This window comes from Trematomus bernacchii, unplaced genomic scaffold (assembly GCF_902827165.1).
Source record: "Trematomus bernacchii unplaced genomic scaffold, fTreBer1.1, whole genome shotgun sequence".
NCBI lineage: Eukaryota > Metazoa > Chordata > Actinopteri > Perciformes > Nototheniidae > Trematomus > Trematomus bernacchii.
In genome coordinates this window covers 8,397,716-8,404,042 of record NW_022987821.1, presented here as the reverse complement: position 1 = coordinate 8,404,042, position 6,327 = coordinate 8,397,716, and the positions used below count along the sequence as shown (strand labels likewise).

The 6,327-nt window shown below is 42.0% G+C and overlaps 1 protein-coding gene across 5 annotated transcripts in view; it reads right to left on the bottom strand.

The window, feature by feature from the left end:
• tmem198b (transmembrane protein 198b) overlaps positions 1–4,109 on the bottom strand; it is a 14,742-nt gene extending 10,633 nt beyond the window's left edge. Inside the window, exons 1-2 of one of the 5 annotated variants that reach the window (XM_034151572.1) lie at positions 3,769–4,109; positions 2,398–2,462 (exon numbers count right to left, since the gene is read on the bottom strand). The gene's annotated coding sequence lies outside the window, so the exon portion shown is untranslated. The other 4 variants (XM_034151570.1, XM_034151571.1, XM_034151574.1 and 1 more) reach the window with 4 other exon arrangements.
• Between the last annotated feature and the right edge of the window lie 2,218 nt (positions 4,110–6,327).

Genomic DNA, 6,327 nt, shown 5'->3' with positions numbered 1-6,327 from the left:
GCGGACACTGAGGTCTTTGTTTTCAACTCAATAGCATCGCACACATGCCTCCAAACAACATATTCCAACCTTTAAAAAGGTGTTGTGTCCAGCTAACAGACACAAACCCACATACATCACATTTGAGAAGCTAGAAGGAGAGTTTTTGACCTTTTGCTTTATAAATGGCAAATGATTTAATATACAATGGGTATGATACATAGCGCTTAGTTTACATATCACTATAATTATAAGCTCTGCAGTTAAAGGGTTAAGTCAATGTTGGCAAAACCTTTCCCACAAACAATGCAACGATATCCGGCGACGCACTTCAAATATGCAAATGAAAATTCTCTAGAAACCACTCTGTGATGTGAGCAATGCAGTTCTGCTGTTTACAAGCTGATCAATACTTCCTTGTAGTATCACAAAGAACTAAGCAGTGTTTCAGCATCTGATAAACCTCCTGGGTCATATTGAAAGCCTTTAAAGAGGCACATAAGGGATGCAATTGAAGCAGAGAGATCCTGACTTGTATCTCTATGATGGCTCATAATCACTGGAGAACACATTTCCCATAATGCAACTCATTAAAAGGAGCCCTATTCTGCTTTTCCATATATATATATATATATATTTTCCATTTCATCTCTTCACTCACATGCCAAACAGTCCCAGGATCAGGGATAAAAAGCAGATTAATCTCCTCCATGCTGACCATTTGACAGCTCCCATTGATAATCCTGGTTTCTGGTCTGTTCACCGCAGACACGGAGATAATGAGATTCGAGCGGACCGTCAGGATTAACATTTACAAATCACTCACCTCTCTGAGCGTCATGTGTCACCTGCAGCTTCCTCTCAGCTGTCATCATACCTGTAGCATCATGTCTGAATATCTTTGTACATAACAACCGTCTCTATTTCTGTTTCAATGCTCAGTATGACGGGTTCTCCCAGAGCCAGCTCCACTGTCTCGCTGTCCGCCGGCGCCCTGAGGGAGCCGCTGAGGAATATCAATGATGTTTGTTCCCATGGAGGAGAAGCTAAGGGTTAGAGCTCCAAATGTTGGCACACGAAACAGCTGCTGGGAAAAATCACTTCAGCTTTTCTGCCTCTGAAGAGTGATGTCAGGAAATCTGGGAAGTTTTACACCAACGGTTTCATATCAGAAGCTTCACTAACCAGCTTTTGGGTGATAAATAACATTTAAGTTAAACAGTGAAAGCAGCGCTAAACCACCCAAACGTCATCAGCTAATTGAAACCCATGAATCATCACCAGGACTTCATTAGTAAAAGAGAGTGCTGACATAATCATCATTATGAGTCAGAAACAAACAAGTCCTGATTTCTGGCTCATAAAGAAACCAAATGACGCCTATCAAAGTCTGCAATAACACTTTGTCACCTGTAGAAATAACCCATGATGCTCTCTGTTGTCCTTACATGCCACCTTTAAATCACAGCGATGACACAAAGAGGACGTCGATGCCAATTATTTCTGGCGTCAGACACAAAGAATAAAGCATCACTGTGCCAGAGCGGCAGCAGAGGGTTGTTTACTCCAATTTGCATGTTTGCATTTTGCATGATCTGGTTTGACCTCCGCTCGCAGAGGAGAAACCTGCAGGTAAACATAAACGCACCACCTGTCCACCTCTCCAAGAGCACAATGAGAGAAGATAGTACACCTGTTGATTCATTTATGACCTTTCTCAAACTGTCCCCGACCAAATAAAGTCACATTAAACTCTCTAAACTATACAATCAACTCCGTAATCCCGCACTGAGCAACAGTTAGTCTGTGCACCTGTCAGATCCCATAACAACATCTGGCCTTCAGCCTGCAGCTCTCTGCTCAGTCTGCGCACTAATTAGCTCACGTTGGTGTCACTGTTTGACCCTGAACGCCTCGTGGGAATCTCTGACAAGCAGATACTCTGAGTGTTAGCGATGCTGTCAGTAAACACAACACGGCAACACAACCTGTGTGTTTTATTGAACAGTTTAAGATCTCTATTAACGTCAAACTGCTCTGGTCAGTGCATGGGAGTGTGGGGATATTTCTGCACATTAATGCAACCAAATATGATGCAAATATTCACTAAATCAGTAATGCAACACAGCACAATAAAACTGATCAACTGCTCAGGAAAGGTGTTCAGAATATGACTAAACTAAAGTCAGATTCAGACGCATTTCTGGGTGAAATATGAGGATAATTTGAAGGAAATGTTAAGGGAACTATTACACTATTTGTTCTGCTTTATTCTAATGCATTAATACTCCAAGAGAGTACATTTGTTGTGATGTTTATGAGAGTGAAGCTGCAGCAGCCGGAGAGTAAACTACATCCACAGACAGGTGGGGAGGGGGGAAGCGAGCAGCACCATGCCGGAGATGTTGACCCACTAACAGATCCGAGGAGACGTGTTGTGGCATTTTATTCCCCGGCGGCTGCAGAGCGTCCGCCTGACTGAGCTGAGAAACGCACAGAGGAAGAGGACGGTTTCTAACATCCTCTCAATGTTTCATAACTACAGTCTGGAAAGCTCAACACACGTCAGACGTTATTTATGAGATGAACTGCTGCCTTTCCCTTTGTCTCTCAATGTCCTACAGTTCCCAGAATGCCTTTCAATTACCTCCAGGGAGCATGAATCGACTTATGAGTTAAGGAACAACTGCGAGAGTCAAGCTGCTTTCATCAAAATGCTCCTGGTGTGCAGCTGCAATGCATTATGGGCTTTTTCTTGTCTCTTGTCTTCTTGTCCTGATTGGTTATCTGTTCAAATGTTAGCTTCAGAAAGAACTGCTGCTTAAAATGGTTTAAAATGCATTAAAGGTTAAAATAATAAGACAAATCGAGGCAGTAATATCTCAGTAGTGCTTTCATTTCTATATTTAAGAGTCCCGGTTTAATCATTGCATTGGATGCTGGGAAATAAAAACACTTCTGAGCTCTGACACTTCTATAAACACCATCACATCAACCAGGTAAATATAATAAACAGAAAGGCCTAATGAATGCACGGCTGGTTGTGTTTGAGTCCTGATGAACACACAGAGATATTGCAGAGCAGCCTGAAGTCAGATTACTCTGCAGAAAAACTGCTTTGAAGACAGATACCTGCATCATCCTCTCACTTAAAATCAAACCCAGAGTAGGACCCCTTGGTGTCTCCAGGAACCACAGATAGAAACGCATCCAAGTTCATAGTGTTTTACATTTGATAGAAAACAGAGGAGAATCCTGTCTGTTACTCGATGAATCTCTCATTTACACCAGACCTCATTCTACTCGTTTATTTATATTCTGTATTAGTTGATACTCTGAAACTACAGCTGTCAGATACAGAGAGGAGTAAAAGTACAATATTACCTTTCAGCATAGTAGCTTAAATGAGTATTAAGAAGATGTGCTTTCCATCACTGTTCATCATAAGAATATTTAACCTTAATTGATCTTAAACTCGGTTTGTCTGAGACCCCTTCAGGGACCTCTGGAGAGCTACAGACAGCGGAAAAAACACAACTCTCTCAGTTAAACACCATATGTCCCTGCATCCATGTTTTCTGTACAGATCCACTGACAGGATGATCGACCCTGATGCGGCCATCCGGGTCAGACACACCAACAATCAGCCCGCTGACCTCCATCAAATCATCCTTCATGCTGCCTTCAGGAGCCTCTCTTCGGAGGAATCTATCAATACTGCATGGTGTTTGACAGCAGGTGTGTGTGTGTGTTTGAGACAAAAGAGATGCACGGTGCGCGGACACTCACCATCATCCCCGGCACGTTCGTCCGCGTTCACATGACGGCAAAAGAAGCCAGAAACATCCACCATTTTCAACCTTTTTATCCCCGACTTGGGTGTACTCCCGTCGGTGTGGAGATCCGTGTTTCCCCGCAGCCTGCAGGGCGGTGGATCCCCGACCCGGCTAGTCCTCCATGGGGGAAAAACGACACACAAACCGGCCTGGAAACAGAGCAATAACCCGGGTTACATGCCGGGTAAACAGCTGGATATTAAAGGCGTGTGAGCAGCAGACTCCGGGTGCATCTGATGGAGGAAGATGCTCCCGGTGCGTCAGGGGAGAAACTGAGAAACTGGCCTCCACTGCAAGAAATAACCAGACCTGTCAGAGCCTGACAAAAAATCTAAATGAGGAAAATCCGCAGCGGCTCCTAGAGGCTTACCTTTTAAATGCACCCCTTGTAACTTGTTTTAGGACCTACTTACCTCACCTCAACTTACCTTACCTTACCTTACTTACCTTACTTTACCCCAAAGCGGAAAACATACTTATAGTTTATTCTCTAAAAACAATAAATGGTATTTATTACATGCATAATATACAGTGGAATCAAACTGTGTTTTTTTACACAATGCATGACCATATATGATTGAAAAGACCCAGCAAGAACTCGCATGTATTTCTGTCTCTTTTGCAAATGTGCAAATGTGCAAATAGAAATAAAGTCACGTGAAATCTTTTGCAGTGCGCGTGGCTCGACGTCATCGATGTCAAGCTGATCAAAATTAAAAACACCGGAGGGTGCACATTTAAAAAATCTAACAAATTCCAGAGAAATATATAAGCATGTGCAAACTGCATTCACAAATCACAAGTCAATCCTTCACATGTGTTTAATTATGTGCTTACATTTGGACTCTCCAATGTTTACTTTTGGATGGTTTAAAACTATTTAAGTGACACACATTTGATTTTAAAGTATGACCATATCTCTGTTTCACGTTGTGCTGTAATAATGCTCAAGTTATTTACACTTATATTATCCTAAATGTAATAAACTGAGTCCAGCAGGGGGCTGCAGAGGTCTTGTCTTTTCAACACACTTTCAGTCCTCTAAGCCTAAGTGCTTCTCAAACTTTTTTCAGTAATGTACCCCCTTTGAAACATTTTCTCAGCCAAGTACCCCCTGACCGACCCCGACATTTTTTGATAGAAAAAGCCTATATAAATAATTACAATATACTATGATGTCCCATCAGTGTGTGATGTATTAACTCCTTCATGCATGAATTACAACAAACTAAGGATATTTTCATCTTTATGCATGAAAAAAAAGAAAACACTTTTTTAAAACGGAAGGAGTTTTTCAATTGAAGTAAAATGTTTAATAGATAGAATCGGAGGGATGAAACCCCTCTTTAATGGTCACACATGCAGAGCACACAGCACACACAGTGACATTTGGCCTCTGCTTTTAACCCATCCTAGTACCAGGAGTCTAGTACCAGGAGTCTAGTACTAGGAGCAGTGGGCAGCTATTGTACAGCGCCCGGGGAGCAATGGGAGTGAGGGGGGAAGGGGGTTGTCTGGTGCCTTGCTCAAGGGCACCACGGCAGGGCAGGAGGTGAACTGGGACCTCTCCAAGTAGCAGTCCACACTCCATATTTAGGTCTGTTCGGGGACTTGAACCGGCGACCCTACCGGTCACAGTCCAAGCCCCCACTGACTGAGCCACTGCCAGACAAACCAATGAACAAAATGAAATATTATGCAAAAACTATAAAATACAATACGCAAATATTATAATAACATCCACGGTGGTGCCTGATGTGCAACTATACATCCAAAACCCCATGCATGCCATATACAAGAACACAGCATTTAATTAGCAGTCTCTAATGGAGTGACCACACTGCATGCATTCAACTGCATATGAAAATCGAACATACCATTTAGGGTACCACTTTACAATAAGACTACCCTGATAAAGGGTTTACGAATAGTTTGTAATTCATGTATTAATTAGGTTATGAACACTTTATAAGTCATTATTAGCTTTTATAAGACATGAGATAAACAGGGCGACTGTGACCGGTTGCTTGCCAAATAGTGAGCCCACATTTATCTGTACTGCTAAGCCTATTGGCTACTTAGCTTACTTCATCTCCTTCATCAGCCAGCATCCTTGGTATCTGTTGTTCACTGAGTTGATTCTCGCTAAGTAGCCAATATAAGGCTGTCATCTTGCCAAATAGTGAGCCTGTGTTGATGTATGAAAACTATGTATGAACTGGTTTATAAATGGTTCTTAATGATTAATAAAGTGTTTACAACCTAATTCATAACCTAATTATAAGCCCTTTATGAATCCTTTATAAGGGTAGTCTTGTAAACTGGTACCCAATTTAGTGTAAAAACATTGGCAGAGTTATATGCCATCAGTGTCTTATTTATTAAACCACATTTGAACTGAAAAACAATTGTAATAATAAAACATCCCCAACGTACCCCTAGGGGTCCGCGTACCCCCATTTGAGAATCACTGCTCTAACCGCAACATCCAGAGAGATGAGGCAACAATGCA